Consider the following 24423-nt stretch of genomic DNA (forward strand, 5'->3'; position numbering starts at 1 on the left):
AATAGATGAAATTTTTTAGTGTCTAGAGAAGCGTTCGGCTAAAGTTGATTAAGCGGTTTCTTTTTTTATTTAATGCTTGATATGTCAGCCAAAGGCAATATTCAATTCCTTAGTGACTTGTTCTGCTAGCTGAGGCATTAGGCCAATTTCCTCAAATAGAACAAACCTGTCTTTTGCCCAATGTTTGCTCAAGTAGTGACTGCATTGGTTTTTACACCAGTGAAAGGTTTGTTCTACTTTATTTATATTTTGTTGCAAGCTGTCTTCTCAAAATGTGTTTTATTTCATATTTGATCTTCAGGACATGACTGAAGCACAACATTTTTGTGCCCTGCTGACCAGAAGTCAGAATTTATTTAAGTACTCAAACATCCATGCAGTTTATTTTAAGAGAAGCAATATACCTGGTTTACTGATGCTCTTTTTGGAAATTCTGATTCACTGGGTTTTCTTTAAAAAATGCCATAGAAAAGATTGGATACTTTTGATAACTGAGTAAAAGCTACATTATGAAATGTCTTACATTTAGCATTAATTGTGTCTTCTAAAGAATATACATTGAATATCTTGATGTTCAGGATTTAAACCAAGTGCAATGATCTACTTTTAAGACTTTCTTAGAATTAACATTTGAGTTTTGAGAAAAATGATATTGTACATCTCAACTAAACTTTCCCAAAGTCCAGAATAAACAAGACTCTTAACATTGGGAGAGGTGAATTGGCAGGAAGATGAAGAATAATCAATTAGCAACCAATTAGTAATTCAATAATAGAATCATAACATTAAATATCATCTATGAAAGGAACAATCACTTGCAATTGAGAACACGCTGAAAATGTAGTGGTAAAATCAATTCGCTGCTCTCTACAAGGGTCGTGGAATTGTTGGTAGAAGCAGCAAGTATTTAAACTGCAGCAGCCACAAAGCAATCATTGTAATTTAAGATTGCACTTAGGGGGAAGAAAGGTGATATTTTATGTGATGATTGGTGTTCTAATGAAGAAGGTACCATACTGAAAGACCTGTTTCACAAAATTAAAGGGCACTTCTAAAAGAGTCTAGAAAATGAATTGAGTTACTTTAAAAAGCATTGTGAGACATGCTCTGAGACTTGAAAAGGAATTAAGATCAAAATAAATTTATTATGCAGAGAAAGTTTGTGAATTATTTGAGCCTGATGTCTAAAATTGACAATAACTTAGAAAAAAAGGTCATTTTAAAAGTTTTAAAAAATGTTTCAATTTCACATTAGTTTGTTGAAAATACTTCACATGTATATAAAAATTAACCAAAGGTATTATAAAAATATTTATAAGATTTTAAAATATGGATATTTATTCAAAAGCATTTATGTAAAAAAAAATTACTGAAATTTGAAAATAATCAGAAAGAAGTACTGATTCACATAACACCCTGTACTAATAAAGCATTTTGATTGGCATATAAATTTGAAAGAAGAGGTATTCGAATTATAATCAAACATCTTTCATCCAAGAACATTATCACCTGCAAAGTAAATAACCATGAGCAATAATGGTTGTAGAAAGAATGCACTGTAAATCACGCTGTAATAAAGTACTTCGAATTTCAATTGATCAGTGCTTCCAAAAGTAATCCAAGCAGCATTTTCATTAGCCTAAATGATCTGCAGAAAAATACTTTTAATTTTCATTTAATACTCTTTACCATGTCTATGACCTTCAACATGTAAATGGCAAAAGACAAAACATGAAATACGATGTGAAAGAAAATTGTATCCTATTTTTCGTTGACATAATTTCAATTGTTAAAAGATCCACATAAAAGAGTATATCTAACTAGCTTTTAAGAAAAACCTTGTTCATCATCCTAATTGGCATATCCTCATGTCCAGTGGCATTTTCATTCTCTCCTCACTCCAGTACCCCACACCTGTCTCCACAACGCACACTCTGATATCCAATTGAGACAAATATATTTTAATTTCCAAAGGGAAAAAGAAATTTTCTTCTTGTGAAAATAGAAACTTGACAGGAAAACGGTGACATTTAAGTAACAAAAATTATTCAACATAAAACTATTATCCAGTAATTGTGAGGCAAAGTGTATTTACAACTGTTTTGGCAGATTTGTTTCTCTTTTATCCTGTCATTGTGGCTGATCAGTGTTTTCAGTAATATTTTAAAATGCCCAGACATTGTTATTAACTTTCTTAGGTATGATAATGACATTGTGGTTCTATAAGGAATTGAGCATACATTTTCAGGGATAGAAAGTTTGTCAGGATATCACTGAGAAGTGAATCTGTGGATTTGGTAGCAGGAAAATCTAATACTTGTTGAAAAAATAAAGCCAAAGAAGTTCAATGAATGAAATGCTGCATATGTGAAAACTACTTCAGGCCAGAACTTGTCAGGAAATATTTGAGTTTGGGCCATAATCCTGAAAGATACACTCTCCAATGTTGAAATCCTGAAGGATAAAAATCCCTAAGTTCTAAAATCCTGAAAATCACAATTCCAAATGATCAAAATCCTGAAAATATAATTCTGAAAAGAAATAATTTTAAAAATTCTTTCAAAGCCATTTATTTTAATTTTTCAAAGGAGATTTATTTGAGAGACATTTAAAGACACAGCAGAATATGTCATAGGCCACTTGACACATAAAAAGGCAATAATAATATACATATTTTTGCTGGCATAAACACTCAGGTATACTAATGACAGTCCCATGGGTATGACAGTTATGAGTAGTCAAACCATATTCATAAAGAAATGGATCAAAAGGCAGAAGGTATAAATACATATCACTGTGGTTGGTAATTGTGTGCTCCTAGCTTTATAACTGTGGTCATCTGAAATACTGTCATTGTCTTTTGATGAGATCGATCAAGAAACATAATGGGCCACCGCTGCATATGCAATCACCCAAAGAGCTGAGATCTCAAGAAATTCTGTCTTTCACAAATGCAGAATTACAAAAGGACATCTCTTCATTTATTGAGGAACCTTCAATATTTTTACACACACACACAATGCTTGCACACAAAGTAAACGTTAAGATAATTCCCTTTATAGAGTCAAATTTGCAAAAAAAAAAAAAAAATGCATGGGATAAATTAGAACTCTCTAAAAGTCTTTACACAATTTGTACTCCTAGTATTAGAAATTATTTGAAGACAAAATACAAAACTTTGCAAACTACAGAAAATAATGATGACAATTTAAAATAGTGGGGGAAAAAATAAAAAATTTGAAATATGAGAACGTGTATTACAGAAATATATTATGGGCAATTATATGGCAACTTTTTATATTATATTATGGGCAATTATATGGGCAACTTTTCATAAAAGTTGTTACCAATAAAGTTTTTTTTTTTTTCCATCCAGTCCAATGCGTTTATTGGAAAATTTGAATTAGTGGATTGGCCACACAATATGACAACAGTGAATACTTCAGTGTAACAATGCATTATTTTTCTGCATTGGCATTTCTTCCAGCTGATGAAATTCTGGGAAGTTTAAATGAATTAAAATCACATTTACCTAAAGAAGCCAGCATAATTATTGATGATTGGTTCAAAACTCACTTTTAGAAGCTGGCTCCCTACTTTCACATCTGTCATCATGATTTGGGTATTCGATTGAAATCTATTTTCCTCTGCAATGTCCACCATCTCTTCAAACAAACATTTTTAAAGTGCTTCACATTTTTTCCTAGTCATTCATACATAAACAAGTTGATAAGTTCTACAATTTCTGGATCCAACAGAGATATCACTTATATAGTTGATTTAAAAAAAAAAAAAGTAGGAACAGTTTTGGAAGTGCCATCCATTAGCAAAAGGGAATGCAGCATGCACTAGCTTTCCTAAGTTAGAGTTAGTGGTAAATATGCGAAGTCTACCTTCTTCAGCAGTCAAATTCCTCACCAAGAATAGGTTGCCATTTGATTTGTTTTGTAACATTAGAGGAACCTCTATATCTTCAAATGTCTTTGCTTCAGAAGGTCCCTGAGCTTTTAAATTGTTTTTAATCCTCTGACAAAGGGTATTTGTTTGTTTTGTTCTTTTAGAGACAGAGTCTGTCTATGTGGCCCAGGTTGGAGGATGAAGAGCAGTGGCTATTCACAGGTGTAACTGTAGCACACTACAGCCTTGATCTCCTGGGCCCAAGCAATTCTCCTGCCTCAGCCTCTGGAGCAGCTAGGACTACAGGCACAGGCCACCACATCTGGCTTGAAGGGCATTTTTTGAGGGCAAGCATGGCACTATGTGTGAATGGGCAGAAGTCACACATGATTGAATAACTTGTCAGGGAAGATTTCTTGTATGTTTTGCCTGTGTTTTCTCTCCTTCTGTGATCCCAGAAACACTCAAAACATTGAGGGCAGATCTTTCCCACTTACTTCACTCAGACTCACATGCTAATCTCCACTGGACACACCCCCGCAGACAGACACACCCAAAAGAATACTGTATACGGTTTCTAGATATTTCTTAATCCAGTCAAGTTGACACTTAAGATTAAGTCCCCAAATTTACCCCTCCTCAACTTGGCACCTGTATACATCTCCCTACATCATACTTAATTTCCAAATAAGGACGACATCAGACTAATAGTTCCACCTAACATGGTGCAATTGACATGATGAAGCTACCTGTGTGTAACTCCAAACCCACTCATCCTTTCTCCAGAATTCAACTTTCAAAATTTCAACATTTGGATTTTAATCTTTTGGACCGTGATGTTTAGAACTTTAGATGTTAGGAGATTTGAGGGATTTTATCTTTCAGAAATCCAACCTTTGGGATTGTCTTTCAGAATTCTGAATGGCACCACATATATTCATAGTATTCATAGCATCAATAAGTATGACCTTGATTTGCTTTCAACATCATGTAAGAATCAATATCCAATCAGATGTAATAGGATAAAAAAATGAGATGAAAATAAGATAATACAATCATCTACTTTTTATGGGATAACCTTTTAATTAGATTTTTATTAAAACACTGCCCGAGTTCCATAAGTTCCATGTATTTAGGAGTCATTTTCACCAGTGTGTTGTTCAATTCCACAGGTTAAGCCTTCTTCATTATTATTAAAAACTTTAGATATTAGAGAGGTTACTATTCAATTTTTTTTCATCTTTTAGGATAGGCAGAATCAGACTTGCTAAATTAAAGCTGACATTTTTAAAGGCTTGCAATAAGAATATCCCCACAATGATTGTAAAAACCCACTCAAAGCACCAATGACATTATCAACAGACATACCTTGCCATGGCTTAAAAAGGATAGATGAACAAGTTAAAACTAATGTTGTAAAAAATCCTTCATGTATTGGAGTCACTATAAAATTATTGAATATATTCAGGGCCTTATTTAGGTAATTAATCTATGGGCTCACGCAGACAACAAAGCTCAGCAGCAAAATCAGGCCAGGGCACGTCAGAGCCCAGGCGACAACTCTTCAATAGCAATGCCTAAGCCCTTCACACAGGAGACGGAAAATGCTCCGATTACAGTCAATGGTTATATACACAAGAACATTTATCTGTCCATGGCAAACTCCCACTACAGAGATTAATATTCAGGGACACAATGACCACAAGTGTTGCAAAGACCACAAAACCTGAATCACCTAGCTTGTGAAACATTTCCTGTTAGTTCTCTAACCTCTCTTCTTTTAAAGTGCGGCCGACTGACCATAACTGTAGATCCTAGAATACTTAACAACTGCCCAATATTCCCATGAGATTAAGTCATTCATTTAAAAAGTATGAAGAAAGAGTGGCACTTTCTAGGTCTCTAAGAACTCCTAATGGAGTCGCCAGTGTGGCTCGTGCAAATACATCAGTGACATTGGCCATCTCCCCAGCTCTCATCAACAATTCCATCTACAACCTCCATTCTCTAAAATGTGTATGTCCACCTTGACCAGCTGTCATGAGCCTTTTATCACAAGTGGCAGACCACTTTTATTTTCCTTTTGAAAATGAAACTCCCTCCAGTGAAAATACTAGAGCTCATAGCCAATCCCAGACCGATATAAAAGTCATCTTTTCCACGCCCCTGGCTTATTTCATTTGTTATTTTAGAGGTTCTTGTGAATTACAATAACCACAAAACAGAAAAACTGTTAGTACTGAAGGAAGGATGATTCCATCTTCATAGAGTTTGAAAAGAGAAGATCAGCAAGAATGTCCTAAAAGGAATGAACTCTTTGCTATTCTCAGACCAGGGAATGCTCCACTTTCAACCCTTGGAACTGAAGCCCTTGTAACTGAAGGGCGATCACAGTTGCGAGAGTATGTAAATGTAATATGGACATTCTCCTGAGAAAACAGCTGGAGAATGTTAGCGGTGACTTATTGACTTCAATTTCATCGTAAACATTACTCGTTATTCCCATTTATAGCTTTAAATCCTAGCTGTTTAGCTCTGGTCTCATTTGGCAGGCTGCCGCATAGCTTCCCCTCTACCACCCAACCCTAGGTCACCTAGGCTCACATGCAGCCACAGAGACTGCAAGGGTCACCCCCTCCTGTGCTGATGTGTCCACCACATCCATTGCAGTCCATTGGGAAGTACCAGCATCCAGGCTGTAGCCTGCTAGAGGGAGTGCCTAAGGAACCTATCCTAACTATCCACGACCAAGGGCAGCCACCCAGGAGCAAGAAGATACATTTAATAACAAAAAAATTATTAGAGTCCAATAAATGTAAAAAGTCTTCATATTTACTGTAGATTTTTTTAGAAAGGATTAAAGTTTTAGTTGACTGAAAAAGATTTGAATGCATTGTCTGACAAAGAAGGAAGTTTCGGGGTGAAGAAGAGGAAAGACAGGTCAGAAGGAAGATGGGAATGATAATTTTCTTGGAATTCTTTAACAAATTGCTTTTTTTTACTACTTACTAAGATATGAATTGTTCATTAAAAAGAATGTATGTGCTTCAAAGAATAATGACCAAAACACACATCCGTGTCCTTACCATCTTCTTTAAGAAATAAAGCATCAGGCCGGGCGCGGTGGCTCAAGCCTGTAATCCCAGCACTTTGGGAGGCCAAGATGGGCGGATCACGAGGTCAGGAGATCGAGACCATCCTGGCTAACCCGGTGAAACCCCGTCTCTACTAAAAAATGCAAAGAACTAGCCGGGCGAGGTGGCGGGCACCTGTAGTCCCAGCTAGTTGGGAGGCTGAGGCAGGAGATTGCGTGAACCCAGGAGGCGGAGCTCGCAGTGAGCTGAGATCTGGCCATTGCACTCCAGCCTGGGCGACAGAGTGAGACTCCATCTCAAAAAAAAAAAAAAAGGGAAATAAAGCATCAACAACTTTGAAGCCCACTCTACTCCTCCCTCACTCACTTTCCTCTACCCCATCCTTCTATGACAGAGAGAAACACTGCAACATTTTGTGTCTATCACTTTCTCTCCTTTTAAAACATTATTGGGTCATTGATATAACATATATACCGAAATATATTGCTTAGGTTTGCAATTTATGCAAAACATTTTTTGAAGTTTACATAGAAGACAGCATGATATATGTATATTTTTACCACTTGCTTCTTTTCATTGAAATTAAATTTGTGAGACCTATCCGTGTTGATGCCTGTAGACTGTTTATTCATTTGTATTGTGATACTGTATTCCATTGCATGAATATGTCACAGTTTATATGAAAATTTTACTGCAGATGTACCTTTGGATTGTCTCAAACAAGGCTACAAAAAGGACATCTATGAAAGTTCTTGTGCATGTTTTCTGGAACACATACAGAAGAGATTCCTCAGTGTTTGTGCTAAGAAATGAAATTGCTGGCTTTGAGGGTGCATGCATTATTGCTTTACTGGATAATTCAAATTGCTTGACAAGTAAATTTTGAATATACACAATTTGAGTATGAGTGTTCTTTGTTCGTCATTTTTATCTATACTAATACTGTAATATTTTAAAACTTTTGATGTGTTTGCCAATCTTGAGGATATAAAATGTAACATTATTGTTTTAATTTGCATTACAGTTATTACTAATAAGAACAAAAAAAAAGAAATAAATAAATTAGATAAATGTAAAAAAAAAAAAAAAAAAAAGAACAACCATGCATTTAAATCATTATTGGCAACTCATGTTGTCTGTTATGTATGCTTTAAATCTTCTTCCTTTTTGATTTGTCAGGGAATTTTTATTTATTTATTTTTATTTTATTTATTGATTGATTTTTAGAGATGGAATCTTACTCTGTCACCCAGACTGAGAGCAGTTGCATGATCAGAGCTAACTGCAGCCATGAACTCCGGGGCTCAAAAGATTCTCCCACCTCAGCCTTACAAGTAGGGCAGGGGACTACAGGCACGTGTGACTATGCCCAGCTGAGAATTTTTTAAATACATGATTCATTTTGCATGTATATTTATTATACATATCGTGTGTATTTACATACATACATATATATGTGTATTTATACATAGTCACAAATACCTTATCCCAATGTGTTGGCTAATATTTGTATTTGCTTTATAGTACATTTTTAAAAAATTGTGGTATGAACAATTAACACCAGATCTACTCTCCTAACCAATTTTTATGTGCACAAGACAGTATTGTTTACCGTAGGTACAATGTTGCATGGCAGATCACTAGAGATTATTGTCTTGCTTGACTAAAATTTTATGCCCTTTCATTAGTAAAATCCCATTTTCCCCTTTTCTCCAGCCCCTGGAAATCACCATTCCATTCTTTGATTTTATGAACTTGACTGTTTAAATACTTCATAAATTTAAATCACACAGTATTTGTCTTTCTGTGACCGGCTTATTTTACTTAGCATAATGCCCTCAAGGTTCATACATGTTATGACTTATTGCAGAATTTCCTTCTTTTTCAAGGCTGAATAATATCCCATTGCATATGTGTACAACACATTTTTTAAAAAACTCATTCATTTCTGACATTAGGTTATTTTCATTTCTTGGCTATTGTAAATAGTACTGTCACAAGTATGAGAGTACCAAGTCTTCTTTGAGGTACTGATTTTAATTATTTTGGATAAATACCTAAAAGTGGAATTACTGGGTTATTTGGTTCTATTTTTAATTTTTGAGGAAACTCCACACTGTTTTCCATAGTGGCTGCACTATTTTACATTTTACCAAGAGTGGAGCAAATAGGGTTCTCATCTCTCTGCATCCTCTCCAACTCTTGTCTTCTGTTGCTTTTTTATAATAGCCATCTTGATAAGTGTGAGGTGATATCTCATTGTGATTTTGATGTGCATTTCCCTGACATTAGTAATGCTGGGCATTATTTCATGTAACTTTGTAAGTCTTATTTGAATAAATATTTGTTCAAGTCCTTAGCCCATTTTTCAATTGGCTTATTAGCCAATAATACCTCAATAGTCTGTGTAGGACTTCCTTATATATTTTGGATATTAACCCCCAATCAGATATACAGTTTCCAAGCATTTTCTTCCATTTTATAGGTTGCTTTTTCACTCTGTTGATTGTCATCTTTGCTGTGCATAAGCTTTTTAGTATGATATAGTCCCATTTGATTATTTTTGCTTTTGTTGCCTGAACTTTTGGTGTCAGAACGAAGAAATTATTCCCAAGACAAATGTCATGAAGACTTTGTGTTTTCTTCTATGAAGTTTATAGTTTCAGTCTTATATTTATGTCTTTAATGCATTTTGAGTTGATTTTTATGTCTGGTGTAAAATAAAGTGTCTAATTTCATTCTTTTGCATGTGTATATCCAGTTTTCCTAACACAATTTGTTGAAGGGACTATCCTTTCCCTATTAGATATTCTTAGATCCCTTGATGAAGATCAGACGATCTGATGTGTGTTGATTTGTTCCTGGGATCACGATTCTGTTCCATTAGTCTGTATGTCAGTACTATAACATCTTGTTTACTTTAGCTTTGTAATATATCTTGAAATTAGGAAATATGATGCCTCCATCTCTGTTCTACTTTCTCTGGATTGATTTGGCTTTTGTGGTTCCATATGAATTTTATTTTGTTTTTTCTTAGTTTGTTTTTCTTAACCAATTGTGCTGCCTAGAACCTCCATTTTACAGTGAATGAAAATGTTAGTAATATGCATCTTTATCTTGATCTCGATTTTTAATGTGAATGCTTTATGCTTCCTCTTTGAAAATGATGTTTTTTTGTGAATAACTTTAGTAAGAATTTGTTTAAATTCACTATATAAAAGATATTTTAATCATAAATGGTCATTAAATTTCATTCAATTTTTAAAAATCTATTGATACAATTACCTTATTTTTCTTTTTTGTTATAGAATTTTGAGAAATAGATAACCTTGTATTACTGGATAAAATTTAAATTGGTCAAGATGCATACCCTCTTTATACATTTCTGAATTCAGTTATTGACAGTGTTTGTATCTGTGCTGAAAATTAGATTCTGGATAATGTGTCTTCCTCATAAAGAATTTTTTGTTATTATAATTATTTGTCACATTCACTTTGTTTATCAAGGCTAACATAACATCCTAAAAGAGTGGAAATCTTGATTCTCTGAAAAAATAATTGTATAAAATTGGAATTATCTCTTCCTTGACTATTTGATAAAAGTTACCTAAAAAAAACTAAACCTGATGTTTCTTTTATGATAAATTTTTAAATAGTTATATATAGAGAGATACATTTTTAAATAAAATAATTCTCTTTTATTTATGGTTTTTTTTTTTTTTCATTTCTCCCTGAATGAGTTTTGGCTATACAAGAATGTACAGTTAGCCTTTCCTATGAGTAAGTTATACATCCCGTGGATTCCACCAACCTCAAATCAAAAATATTCAAAAAAATACAAATAAAGAAACAAAACAGTATAACAACTATTTATATAGCATTTATACCATATTAAGTATTACAACTAACCTAGAAGTGATTAAAAATATATGGAAGACTCCTCTGTGAAACCCTCCCTGATTCTCCCAGGCAGAATTAGTGACACTGTCAGCACTTTGAAAAGAACAAACCTGCATGTGTGCACATGTATCCTAGAACTTAAAGTATAATAATAATAACAATAATAAGAAAGGCCCCTATTCTAAAAACAAAACAAAACAAAACAAAAGACCCCTGTTATGCCACTTGGCATTTGATTTCTATGTCTACTTATATATCTCTCAGTAGCCTGCAAGTAATTTAAGGGCAAAAACTGGCTTATTCAATCAAAAATCCCCACCATTCATCACAATGGCTGGCACATAGTAGGGCTTAATAAACACTGATAGAATGAATAACTAAATCTTTTCCATTTTACTGTGGTTTCTACTATCTAAAATGTAATCCAAAATATAATTTTTATGTGTCTTCTGTTGTTATTCCACATGCCTGAGCTATAATTGGAGCTCAATAAATACTTGCTGAGTAAACACACACACACACACACACACACACACACAGGGGGATGTGTGTACACTATATGCAAATACTATGCCATTTTATATGAGGGACTTGAATATGTGGATTTTGGTATGTGTTGGGATTGCTGGAATTTAGCCCCTGTAGATACCAAGGGATGACTGTAGTTTTTAGTCGTGTTTCCCTTTCAATAATGCTTGCAAATGTATTGGCATAATATGTGAAGAATTGAGAAGGATCTGACAATTTACTTAACTTCCAAGATAAAAAGTTAGCCAACGAAAGTTTCAGAGATTCCAGCAGAATACATAAGAACTGAATCAGAGATAAAGGACAGATTTTTTTTTTTTTTTTTTTAAATCACGGCAATAGCAAAAGTCAGAATATCAGCATTTTTGTGCTGGCCTCCCAAACCCCAGTTCACACAGGGTAAACATAAGGGCCAGGTGACACCTACTCAAGAAGTGGATTACAATATAAAAAATAAATTCTGAATTTAAAAACCCAAATCTTTTGTAATGAGCAAACAATGCCTGACCCTTGTATGAGTGAGAGACAATATCTCCATCTTCCAAAGCTGTAAGCAAAGCCTTATTTTACCTTGAAAAGAAAAGCTCCCTCTCTCTCATTTAGTCTGTTTGCTATGAATCATCATACATCTTTGAAAGATTGTATGTACTTCTGGTTTCAGCTGTAACATGTAGAGGACTTCAAAGTCATGACAATCATTCTCACAAGAAAAAAGCTGATCAGGCTAAAAGTCAATGACTTTTCCTGAATCTGTCAGAAAATTGAGGCTACTAGGCAAACTATCACCCTGAAATACAGAAAGACAGATGGGCACAGTGTCTCACAGTTTATCAAGAGAGAAGTCACTAGAGTCAATAAGCAGTAGGAGCAATTAAATTGCACTGTGATGAATTGATGGAGGCCAATCATAGGTTACCTTGAGAGTTAGGACATTTTGGGGGCCCAATATTAAGGGGTCACCACACTTTCACATGTTTCACCTCCAAAAACACATTCTCACTGTACAGATTGGAGAAAAATTTCCTTATGTTTTGAGCAGAAGGAAAAGTAACCATTTGAAATAATCCCAGGGGAAAAGTAATTGGTTTAAAATACTTACAGAGCATTTTCCATAATAAAAACCTGTCCTCTATTAAAAAAAAATCACTTTACTAGAGCCTTATTAGGCCTGGGAGAAGGACAGTTAGAAAACTCTAGCCCCCCCTAGCCTCCCTGTCTTACATGAAGGAAGAAAATTAAAAAGGCAAGGAAAGTCTTTCAAAGTTCACAAGCTATGTCAGAAACAATGAAAGCGGAATGAGACTGCAGTGAAAGTTTTGGAGTTGAGAGAAAAAAATCCTACCAACTTAGAAGTTTTTATTCAGCAAAATCATTTTCCAAAGGAAAGAAAAACAAAGACTTCTTTTTTAACCACAAATAAAAACTGAAGGTTGGAGAATTTATTATAAGGTGATCTGCCTTGCGAGAAATGTTAAAAGAAGTTAGAAGGGAAATGATAGAGGTTACAAACTGAGATCTGAATAAAGACAGGGTGAACAACAGGGAAGAAATAAATGAAGAGAAAAAACAAAATATTTTCTTTTTATTTAAATTGATCTAATCATTTATTTTGAAGTAATAATATTAAAAATTCATTGGGTAATTATAAGATATATGAAAGTGAAATAAATGAAACAGTGTTACAAAACAAGAAGGAAGACTTAAGAATACTCTGTTATGAGATACTTGCATTACATGTGACTAGTATAGTTTTATTTTATAGTGGTCTTAAATTAGTTACAAGTGTATAATGCAGACTTTAGGGAAACCAATAACATTTTTTAGAAAAAAAGTATATTGATACGCTAATAAAGAAAAGGAAATCAGAAAAAATACTCTATTAAAACCAGAGAAGGCATAGGTGGAATGGAAGTTTTAAAAAAGAAAAGAAAAAAAGAGCAAGTACAAGAAATAGAAAATAGTTACAAGCATGGTATTAATCCAACTATACAAATAACACCTTAAATGTGAATGATTCAAATACTCTAATTAAAAGACAGACTGCTCTCAAAGACAGCAAAACCCCACTATATATTTTCTATATAAAACCCATTTTGAATATAAAGACACAGAGGGACCAAAATAAAGAGATGAATAAAGATATATCATACTAACACTAATTAAAAGAAAGCTAGAGTAGCTCTATTAATTTTATAGAAAGCAGACTTCAGAACAATGAACCTATCAGTGATAAAAAGTGGCATTACATAAAGAAGTCAATTTCCTAAGACAAAATAATCCTTAATACATGCGTGAGTAACAACAAAGCATCAAAGTATGTGTGGCAAAAAGATGACAGAACTTCAAGAAGAAATAGACAAATTCACTATTATACTTGAAGACTTCAACACCCCTCTATCAGTAATTGATAGATCCAACAGGCAAAACACAGATAAGGACAGCATCATTAGTAAACGGGATCTAATTGACATCTAAGGAATAATTCATCCAACAACAGCAGAGTGCACATTCTGCTCAAGTTAACATGGAACATTCACCAAAATAGACCAGATGCTGTTTCATAAACATATCTTAACAAATTTAAAAAGAAAAGACACTCAGAACACAGTAGAATTGAAATAGAAACCAATAACAGAAAGATAGCTGGAAAAAATCCTAAAATATTTGGAGATTAAATACACTTTTAAATAACACATTGGGGAAAAAAGGGGGGTCTGTAGAGTAATTAAAAATATTTTGAACTAAATGAAATACTACTTTTCAAGATTTGTGGGAGATAGTAAGAGCAGTGTTTACATTTATAGCATTGAATGTGTATTTTAGAAAAGAATAAACATATAAACTGATCATCTTAGCTTCTAATCTTAAGAAACTAGAGACAAAAAAGAGCAATATAGTCCTGCGAGAATGGCCATAATCAAAAAATCAAAATATAGTAGATGCTGGCATGGATGTGGTGATCAGGGAACACTTCTAAACTGCTGGTGGGAATGTGAACTAGTATAACCACTATAGAAAAACAGTGTGGAGATTCCTTAAAGACCTAAAAATAAAACTACCATTTGATCCAACAGTCTAGTCATTATATGAAAAAGTTACTTGCACACACATGTTTATATCAGCACAATTCACAATTGTAAAATCGTGGAACCAACTGAAATACCATCAATCAACGAGTGGATAAAACAAACAAACAAACAAAAAAACCCTGTGGTATATTTATATGCAATGGAATACTACTCAGCCATAAAAAGAAATAAATTAACAGCATTTGCAGCGACCTGGATGAGATTGGAGACAATTATTCTAAGAGAAGTAACTCAGGAATGGAAAACCAAACATCGTATATTCTCATTGATATGTGGGAGCTAAGCTATGAGAACAGAAAGGCATAAGAATGATACAATGGACTTTGGTGACTTGAGGGGAAGAGTGGGGTGGGTGAGGGATAAAAGACTACAAATATGGTGCAGTGCACACTGCTTGGGTGATGGGTGCACCAAAATCTCACAAATCACCACTCTTTAGTAACTTACTGATGTAACCAAATACCACCTGTACCCGAATAACTTACAGAAAAATAAAAATAATAATTCAAAGTGCTTTCATTTCATTCATAATAATTGAAAGTACCTTAATTTCATTCATAAAATAATAATTTAAAGTTCTTTAATTTCATTCATTAAAGTGCTTTAATTTCATTCATTAAAGTGCTTTAATTTCATTCATAAAGGAGGAATCTTCATGAACTATTCACTTCCTAATGTCCCTACCTCTTAATACTATTGAATTAGAGATTACATTTCAACAAGAATTTTGCTAGCGATAAAAATATTCAAACCAAAGCAGCATGCAATTAAATTGGGATGATATGTACTACATTGTTGTCATGGATTCTCATGTTGGCATGGTTGATACAATAAAAGAGAGAGGATGGGAAAAAGAAGAATTAACCTAAAATTAAAGGAAAGTGGTGTGTGTGTGAGAAAACATGGTACAATATGATATAACATTTATGCATTTGTGCAAAATATTGTATGCTTAAAGCAAAAGACATATTCTTCCCATTCCCTGTGTAATAAAGATACAGAGCACTTAAATGTAGTCTACTGATTTACTAATGCATTTATAACTAATCCAATAGTGACACCACTGATTGTGGGAAAATAATTTTCAGAGCACAAACACTTGATGAAGCTGTTTAGGAAGGAATAAAGAAGTGGAACGGGGTGGGGATTGGCAAAGACAAGGTGACTTCTAAGTCTGAGATTCTTTTTGAGTACATTACAATTCTGACACTAAGCACTTCTAAAGTAGAATATCAAGTCACTTCAATAACAACACAAAAATCTTGGTTTTGTTGTGTGCTTTGAATCTCAATGCAGCCTCAAAATTTATCGTGCCAATTGTGTTTTTCTATCACCATACAGGGTGCATCGCATATCCCAAAAGAGATCCTACAGTGTCATGTTAATTTAATCCCAATGACTGAGCAGCTGAAAACCCCTTTGTTCTTTAAAGGATGTTTTGTGAGCAACTGGTGCAATACAATTTTGCTTTTGCTTTGAACAAGTCCCAATGTCACCTCAGCTCTTTTACCAAGAGCTGCATTTTATTTGCCTGAGCGACCATGGAAACGCTGTGTAGATGGGTTTGTAGCACGCTATGTCTTTGTGACTTTCTACTACAAAGAATAGGAGGTTAAACACAGTAATTCTAACATTACACCCTAATTTCACAGTGCAGATTTTGTATTATTACTATAAATGTCTTTTTCCATTCCAGAGTGTGTTCCACATGGGTTATTTCCTCATTGATGATCATAGTAATTTAACAGGACTTGAAATTGGATGATCTTTTGTAGAAAGACTGATTTGGGCCAAGTTGGTAAAGAGATGAACACAGTGAGAAAAAGCCTTAGTAAAGGAAAGGATTAATTTTATTGCTGAGGAGTGTCCATTTCTTCAAATAATTTATGGATCAACAACATATGTTTCCTTGTTTACCCATCAAATACTGCTGGAACTTCAGTCTTAATGTTGTTCTAGGAAAAGATAAAGTCATAATATCCAGTGTTTTAATTTTTATTTAAAAAACAAACACTTCTTACTAAACTGAATGGGATGTCTAATTTAAACTCTACTTGGACTTCTGAGACCAACTTTTACAGGATTAGAGTAAAATAAAGTAACAAGGGAAAGGCCCTCTTTCAGCCCATTCAATGTGCCTTGCTCTCATTTTCTATAAAGATTTTATACATTTTGTTTTTCTGTTTAAAATGGTCTCCTTTCTACCTCTTCAGTCCTCCTACTATATAATTCTTTCTTATCTAGCACAGTCCCATTTGACCTTTAGATTTTTATTTCACATCCATCTATAGGTAAGGAATTCCCTGTTAGGGAAAAGAACCATCTTCTCCTGGAGCCATATACTTAATTTTATACTACAATTGTAATTTTACATTTGTTTGAGTAATAATAGAGTTAAAATGTTAAACGCGAAGCTCCCTAAATGACGTGAAGGTATCTATGTTGGAGGTAACTACTGCTTCCCAAAGTCAAACACAGTACCTGATGCAGGTGAGCTCTCAGTATATATTTATTGAATTTATAAACAAATCAATGATTACATAAACTCGCTAGCATCCCAGAACATAAGTTATTCCTACAATCTCATTCTTACAAGCTTGTTCTTACAGCCAAAATCAAACATCCTCCACCACAGGGCAGCTACTAAAGAATGTTGTTAGTTTCTCTGTGCTGTTCAGTAGAACTTTCTCTAATGATGAAAATGTTTGTATGTCTAAGATCATCCTATGACAATCAATATAGTAGCCACAAGTAGCTACTGCATAATAGAAATGTGGCTACTGCCACTGTGAAAGCGAATTTTATATTTTATTTAGTTTTAATTTATCTTAATTGTAATAGTCATATGTGACTACCGACTACTGTATTGGAAAGCACAAGATGGTTATTAAGTGACAAAATTTTTTCTTCTCATACTGAAAAATTAAGCAGAAGACTGGAGACATGCTGGTGGGAGATAAAGTTTCATGACTAGTGAAATCAGATAAACAACAAAACCACTCTCAAGTTTTGTAGATAATATCAAATCTTAGCAACACCAGGAGAAAGTATCAAAAATATGTAAAAAGATAACTTTATTTTTCTATTTTCCTTTTGTTCTTCTTCACCACTAACTAAAGTCAAGTACAGCTAAGGATATACTTTACTCTTTCACAGTGTCATTTCCAAAATCCAGTTCCAATTCAGCATCTTTGAGTAAATCTCCTCTGACAATTCTAGCCTCCAATGAACTCTCATTTTCCTAATTTGCCTTGCATTGTTGGTGCTGTACAACAAGTGCTTTCTTTAATTAGCATATTCTTTATATACTGCAGCTGGAAAATGACTCTTAAAGAAGATTAACCTTTTAGGTTAATGGGCTTCTTTTGGTCCATGACTAAAACAATGAAGAAAGAGTTAGCTCAATAACTTGAAAGGATTATTGCACTTCTGAGAACACCTAGCCAGTACCCTGAGAGTTATTTACCCTCTAGGAGAAATTGACCACAGATGTGACTTCAAATGCACAAGGATATATTTGATGGCATTTTCACTCTTGACTTGCCTAAAGTATGTTCTCACTATTGATGACCTCTCTCTTGTTTCAAATTCACTCCTCTCTTGGCTTCCTTGACACAGGTTAACCTTATTTTCTTCCCTATTACCCTATAATTCTCTATCTCTTTTGCTTGCTTTCTATCCCCTCTTTTGTGCTAAGAAACTTGAGGCATTGGCCAGGCATATGTCTCTGTATCTGTCTCATTTTGATCCTTTCTTTAAATGTTTCTCCTAAAGGGCAGATTTTGTATATATTTCCTACCACTTATTCACATCTAAACTTATCACATCAAAATTATTCAAATACCCTCCAGACCATGAAGTTCCCCTGATTATAATCTGGGTTCCTGTGTAATTCATCCTGATACTGCTAGATCATAGTCTTCTCTAAGTGCCATACTCATCAGGTAACTTCACTGACGATTTCTTGGCAGTGGTTTCTTAATGGCTGGAATCTCAGGTTCCAACTTCATATTGTGGTATGAGCTACAAAACTCTTTAATCTTAATCCATACTCCCCTGGAGAGCCCATTAAAAGTTGCTACTACTACTTTTATGACTCATCTACTTATGCTAGGTGAGTCTTCCTACAAACAGCAAGCACACCACATTAATTGCTTCATTGTCATGTCTTTCACTTGTTGAATCTCCTTTGACATATCTCTATTCTTATATAATAGCTGACTACCTCATTCATCAAAGTCATGCTTGACTTACATTCTGCCCATAAAATTTCTCCAACTACGTGAAAATCCAGGATTTTTTTTCTACTTCAGTGGTTATAAAATCAAATGGCCTTAGGGACAAGACACATAAGAGTAAATGGGCAACATAATTTAGATAAAATCTTACTATTGTATATTAAGCATGTAGGATTATTCTTTAATTTCTCCCCAGAATCCAGCTCTCGTTTTAATCTAAAACACAAAGCTCTGTCAATTACTTAAATTCCCTTGTACTTTTGTTGGAGACACACTGTATGAGAGAAGCAGCAGCACAGTAAGGATGATCACTAGCCACTGGTGCTCAACATACGTATCAGCAGGACAATAGGGAGTGGTGGAGACTGTGGTAACCTGAGAAGCACATGCTTATTCTAAAGGATACATTAATTTGCACCAGCTAATTGCCATAAGAAAATATGGGTCTAGTAATAGTAGACAGTATTGTCAGGAAACTCTAGGAATATTACTATTGTGCAAACTAAACCAAAAGCAGTTATGAGTGGGATACAATCCTTTTATGCGAATCTGCTTTCTGTCTTGAAACTCCGCAGTGAGGATGCATCTAAATAATATTTGCTATTGTGTGGTAGTTACTACATATGGGAAGTCTCGTTTCACAAAGAGATCCTAAGTTCTATGAAGAAACAGTTCATGGTTTACATGTTTTTGATCTTTCTCAGTGCTTAGCACAGTGCTGAGCCCATGAAACTCAAAGTGACTTTCTTGTTTATTACCTGCTTATTTTTACTTTGGCTAACCCCAAAATACAACTTTGGATAATATAAATTTTCTACATTTGTTTCATATCAATCCTTTAAAAATGTATATAAAGGACACATTATATATGCTCGATTCATTCAGTAACTATTGTCTAATGAATGAATGATATTAAACAGATGAAACAGATTTATGAATTACTATGAGACAAAAGTGTTAATCATAGAGATTTTTTTTAAACTTCAAAAGCCAAATTACCATCACATTGCTAGTAGGTTACTAAGTCACTCCCTAGTCAATGTCTGTAACTAGCTAAATGATTAGGATCTGATTACTGGAATCAGAAGGATATCAGATTGGTTCTAACTAAAATGATCTGTTGTAGATGTATAGACCTGAAACAGTGATAATCATGGCCAAAAAAAAAAAAAAAAAATCTCAAATGGAAAATAACACCAGGAAAAAATTGAATCCAGTACATGTAAGAGGCTAAGGAGGGAAAGTATGTAAAGTAAGCCTACATATATCATATATTTTCTCAACTTTCTACAGTACTTGTAGGCATTTTTCTCAAAACTATTCTAAGTAACCAGAAAAGTGAAAATAAATTCAGAGAGCCCCAGAAAATATTTTGACCTTCTCAACTTTTTTTCTTGTCAAGTCTAAACAGATTCTTAATTTGCCTTTGTAAGAAATATAACTTTGTAGTATCTGGAATGAGTTTTTAGTTATGGCAGGCTTAATATCACCACTGAAATTTAAAACAAACATTGTGTGCCCTAATTGTTGCCATTCTATATTTTAAAACATATTTACAATTACAAAAATGGGCTGCTGGTTACTAAATGTCAAAAATAGTTCAACTACAACTGGGCCCAACTTGACCCTAAAAATTTATCAATCATGAAAACACTTAATTTTCATAGACAATGTTCAATAGGTTAATGTATGCTAGCCATTTTGTTATATCTATCCTTTCCTGGAATTCTTTGTATGTGTTAATATTTGGTGTATTTCAAAATGATGACTAGTTTTATTTCTATTACCTACAGGAAAATTTTCTGACATGCCTGATTTCCCATAAGGCTTATGTTTCACTAAAATTGAATATACTGTACATGCTCTACATGAAACTATCTCATTGTTGAAGCACTTTGTAAAGTCAAAAACTCAAATATGGAAAATTAATATCACAGTTGTGGATTTATTAATTTCAATGTACATTGAACATTACTATTTATGAAAAGAACTGTTTGCTGTCTTATTATTCCTTTGAAATAATTATGCATTAGAGTTCCTAGCCCAAGACTACTTTGGATGTTTGCATAATATATATAAATCTAGGCAGGGTTGGGAGGAAGTACAAGAGTACTTTTGACTCTTATAATATTTGTAACTTATTTTGCTTTAAAATTTGAAATGAGAAGTAAGGGAAGAGAAAGGAAAGATATACCACAGAAGGAAAGGAAAATAGAAAAGTTCAATTTCACCCCATCACCACAAATCTAAATGACCAAGACAAGGTACAAATTTTGCCTTCTTAATGTTTCTAGAAATTCTATCTCTTTCTATTCTTAATAACCTTGTTTCAATCCAGTACTCAATTATTTGACTCGACAGTAATAAATTCCTAAGTGTGACTCCCATATCTCAATCTTTCCTTTTATCATGACTGAATCACCATCTATCTTTTCCTCCCTTCCTCCCTTCCCCCCTCCCTCCCTCCTTTCCTCCTTTTCTCCTTTCCTCCTTCCTTCCCTTCTTTCCTTCCTTCCTTCCTTCCTTCCTTCCTTCCTTCCTTCCTTCCTTCCTTCCTTTCTTTCTTTCTCTTTCTTTTCTTTCTTTCTTTCTTTCTTTCTTTCTTTCTTTCTTTCTGTCTTTTTCTTTCTGTCTTTTTCTTCCTTCCTTCCTTCCTTCCTTCTTTCTTTCTTTTTCTTTTTCTTTCTTTTCTTTTTCTCTTTCTTTCTTTCCTTCTTTTTTCCTTCTTATTTCTCTCTTTTTCTTTTCCCTCTGCCTTCCTGCCTTCCTTTCCATCCATCTATCTTTCTTTCTTTTCTATTTTTAAGACAGCATCTTACTCTGTCACTCTAGCTAGAGTGCAGGGACCCAATCATGGCTCACTGTAGTCTTAACCTCCTGGGTTAGAGATCATCCTAAGTCAGACTCCCTAGAAGCTGGGACTATGTGTGCCACCACACCAGGCTAATTTTGCCATTGTAGAAACAGAGTCTCACTATGTTGCCCAGGCTGGTCTTGAACTCCTAGCCTCAAGTGATCCTCCTGCGCTGGCCTCCCAAAATGCTGAGATTGCAGGCACGAGTCACAGTTTCCAGCCTCTCTGTCTTAATACATAGCAAACATTTCACCCCAGTCTATCTTTACATTTCTATCTTTCTTCAGCTTCCACTTTTGAGTTTGCAATTCCTAAACTCATAGTAGCTACCACATAGGCACCACGTCATTTCAGACATCCAAACTTGAATCAAGTTTCTTGTGCCTGAAATCTGATTCCGTGTGTGTCTGTGTGTGTGTTTTTCCCACCAGGTTATTTCTTAGTGTACAAAATTTGTTCTTGGTCAACATCTGCCCCCAACAGCCTGCCTTATCTTACTCCCTCTCATACTCCACCCCCAGTCTAGACTGAAGATTTATATATATGCTTCTCTAACACCCTGGATTTACCTCTCTCACTTTACTTACCACATGGCATAAGCTTTATGATAGCAGTGACCATGTCTGCCTAATTCTGGACTATACATCTGTGCCTAGGGCTACGCTTGGCACACAGTAGGAACTCATTAAATGTTTGTTGAATGAGATAGCAAACATGTCTCATGATGTGTCTGTCACCCATGCAAATAAGATACTAATTTGGCTACATTCCTCTGGACAAGGCTTCATCTTATTCCTTTTCTTACCTATCCCCAGAACCTAACACAGAAACTGGCACACAGTATGTGCTTAGTATATGTGTGTCAAACGGATCGTTTTATTTTTCTCCTTTTGTTTCTTCAGGCTGAATTCTGATGTCTTCCCTCCCAAATGACATCTCACTCCCCATCTCTTTATTTCTCTTCATGTTTTGTAGCACCCAATTGGAAACAGAGTAAGGGAAGAAAACTGATCAGTTTAGAGCCTGGCACTCTTAACCTCACAAAATAAGAAGTAGGTTTAGAGGACATGAGGACAGGCATATTTATCTGAGAACGCAGCCAATGGAAAAGTGACCTAAGCATCCCATTTCAGGACAAACTGGCTGTATGAGCCCATCAGTTCCACACCAGTTACCTAGAAACTATAGAGAGCTTTCATCAAGCCTTGTCCACCTCTCCTCTGCCCTACAGTGCTAGGTCAATAATGCCAATGTTAGAAAATATCGCCTTTGGGCCACAGCTTCTCTGGATACCAGTTCTCTGTGTGTGCCTCTTGCATTATCAGGGAAGAGGACAATGACTGTCCTGTCAGAAAAATATACCAAAAAACAAAGGGAATGCACAGAAACCCCTACTAATATGATTTTTTTGCAAACTTCTGACCCTCTGTCTAGTCTCAGTAATTATGAAAATCTATAAAATGAAAGAATTAGAGAACCCTAGCATAGTTGTGAGAATGAAATGACATAACTGATTTTGCTTATAACATAACAAACCTCCAGTGATTCACATATTATTGTTGTTGTTCCTGTATTGAAAGGGGCTTTATACTCAATTCAAGAACCAGCTAGCATTTGCAGCAGCTTTCACTTAAACATATTCAGGGTCAGGTCCCAGGCTCCAGCTTGGGGTTTCTCTAGGACAGAAATAATGACATTAGGACCCAATTATCCTGTGTTGTGTGGTGCTTTCCCATGCATTGGATGATGTTAGTAGCAGCCCTGATGTTTACTCACTAGCTGCTGACAACAAAACCTCCCACTGAGTGGTGACCATCAAAATATCTCCAAACATTGCCAAATGCCTCCTACAAACAAAATTTCCCCCAGCTGAGAATGCTGATCTAAACTACCTTTTTCTCCACTATCACAGAGTTTTATTACCTAGATCATTTTTTCCCTTACTGAACTAAATTTTGTCTCCTTGCAATCACAACCCATTAATACATAGCTTCACAGCACACACCTGTTTTTCACAAGTCAGATATTTGACAGTGATGCTTTTAATGCAATACAGGCTAGACCATTGTGTAAATTGGGGTAGCCTGTTGATGGCTTACCTTCTCAAATACTTAAATAAATGTGCAATAAGCATTCACCTTCATACTCAGATCTTTCTGAAGTGCTTGCAGCCTGGTGACAGTGACAAATTAAAATCTAATCTAAAACAAACACTGGAACAATATTATAAATATATATTAATTATAATCCTCAAGTCTCTAAGATAATTTTAAATTATTTTGTGGTTAAAATGGAAGAACTAATATTGTATTAACTTTACAGAATTGAAGATGAAGCAAACAATATTAAGCTCCAATTATACTGTATTTTCTTGCTACAGTAACCAGATAAACAAAGTTTTAAGCACTGATTTATTGTAGGATGATATTAAAATGGTGCATGAATATCAATTAAGAAGATAATTATTGTTTTAAAAGAAACCTTTACATCCTATCTCTCAAGGATTTTTTTTTAAATCTGAGGGCAGTAATAATATTTCTTAACATTAAATACTTTAGATGTGTCAAGCGTTGTGCTTAGAGGTTTATATATATTGTCACACTGTACTATTAATTTTTGTACCAATCATCAGGCTAGAATTTACAGTGGTAATAAGTAACCACAAATTTTCAGGTTCATTGTGGGTCAAAATGGGGTTCTAAAAGCATGTTTTCCTTGCTTTAGGACAAAACCTTCCCCATCTGAAACACTGCAATTGTAGGGGAAAGAAATAGTTTATATTGCATAAGTGCATTTAAAGACTTTCACCTGACATTTAATTG

The 24423-nt window shown here is 34.5% G+C and overlaps 1 pseudogene; it reads right to left on the reverse strand.

Moving 5' to 3' along the window:
* Positions 1-5029: 5029 nt before the first annotated feature.
* LOC112619316 overlaps positions 5030-24423 on the reverse strand; it is an 84468-nt pseudogene continuing 65074 nt past the window's right edge.

This window comes from Theropithecus gelada, chromosome 2, assembly GCF_003255815.1.
Source record: "Theropithecus gelada isolate Dixy chromosome 2, Tgel_1.0, whole genome shotgun sequence".
Lineage (NCBI taxonomy): Eukaryota > Metazoa > Chordata > Mammalia > Primates > Cercopithecidae > Theropithecus > Theropithecus gelada.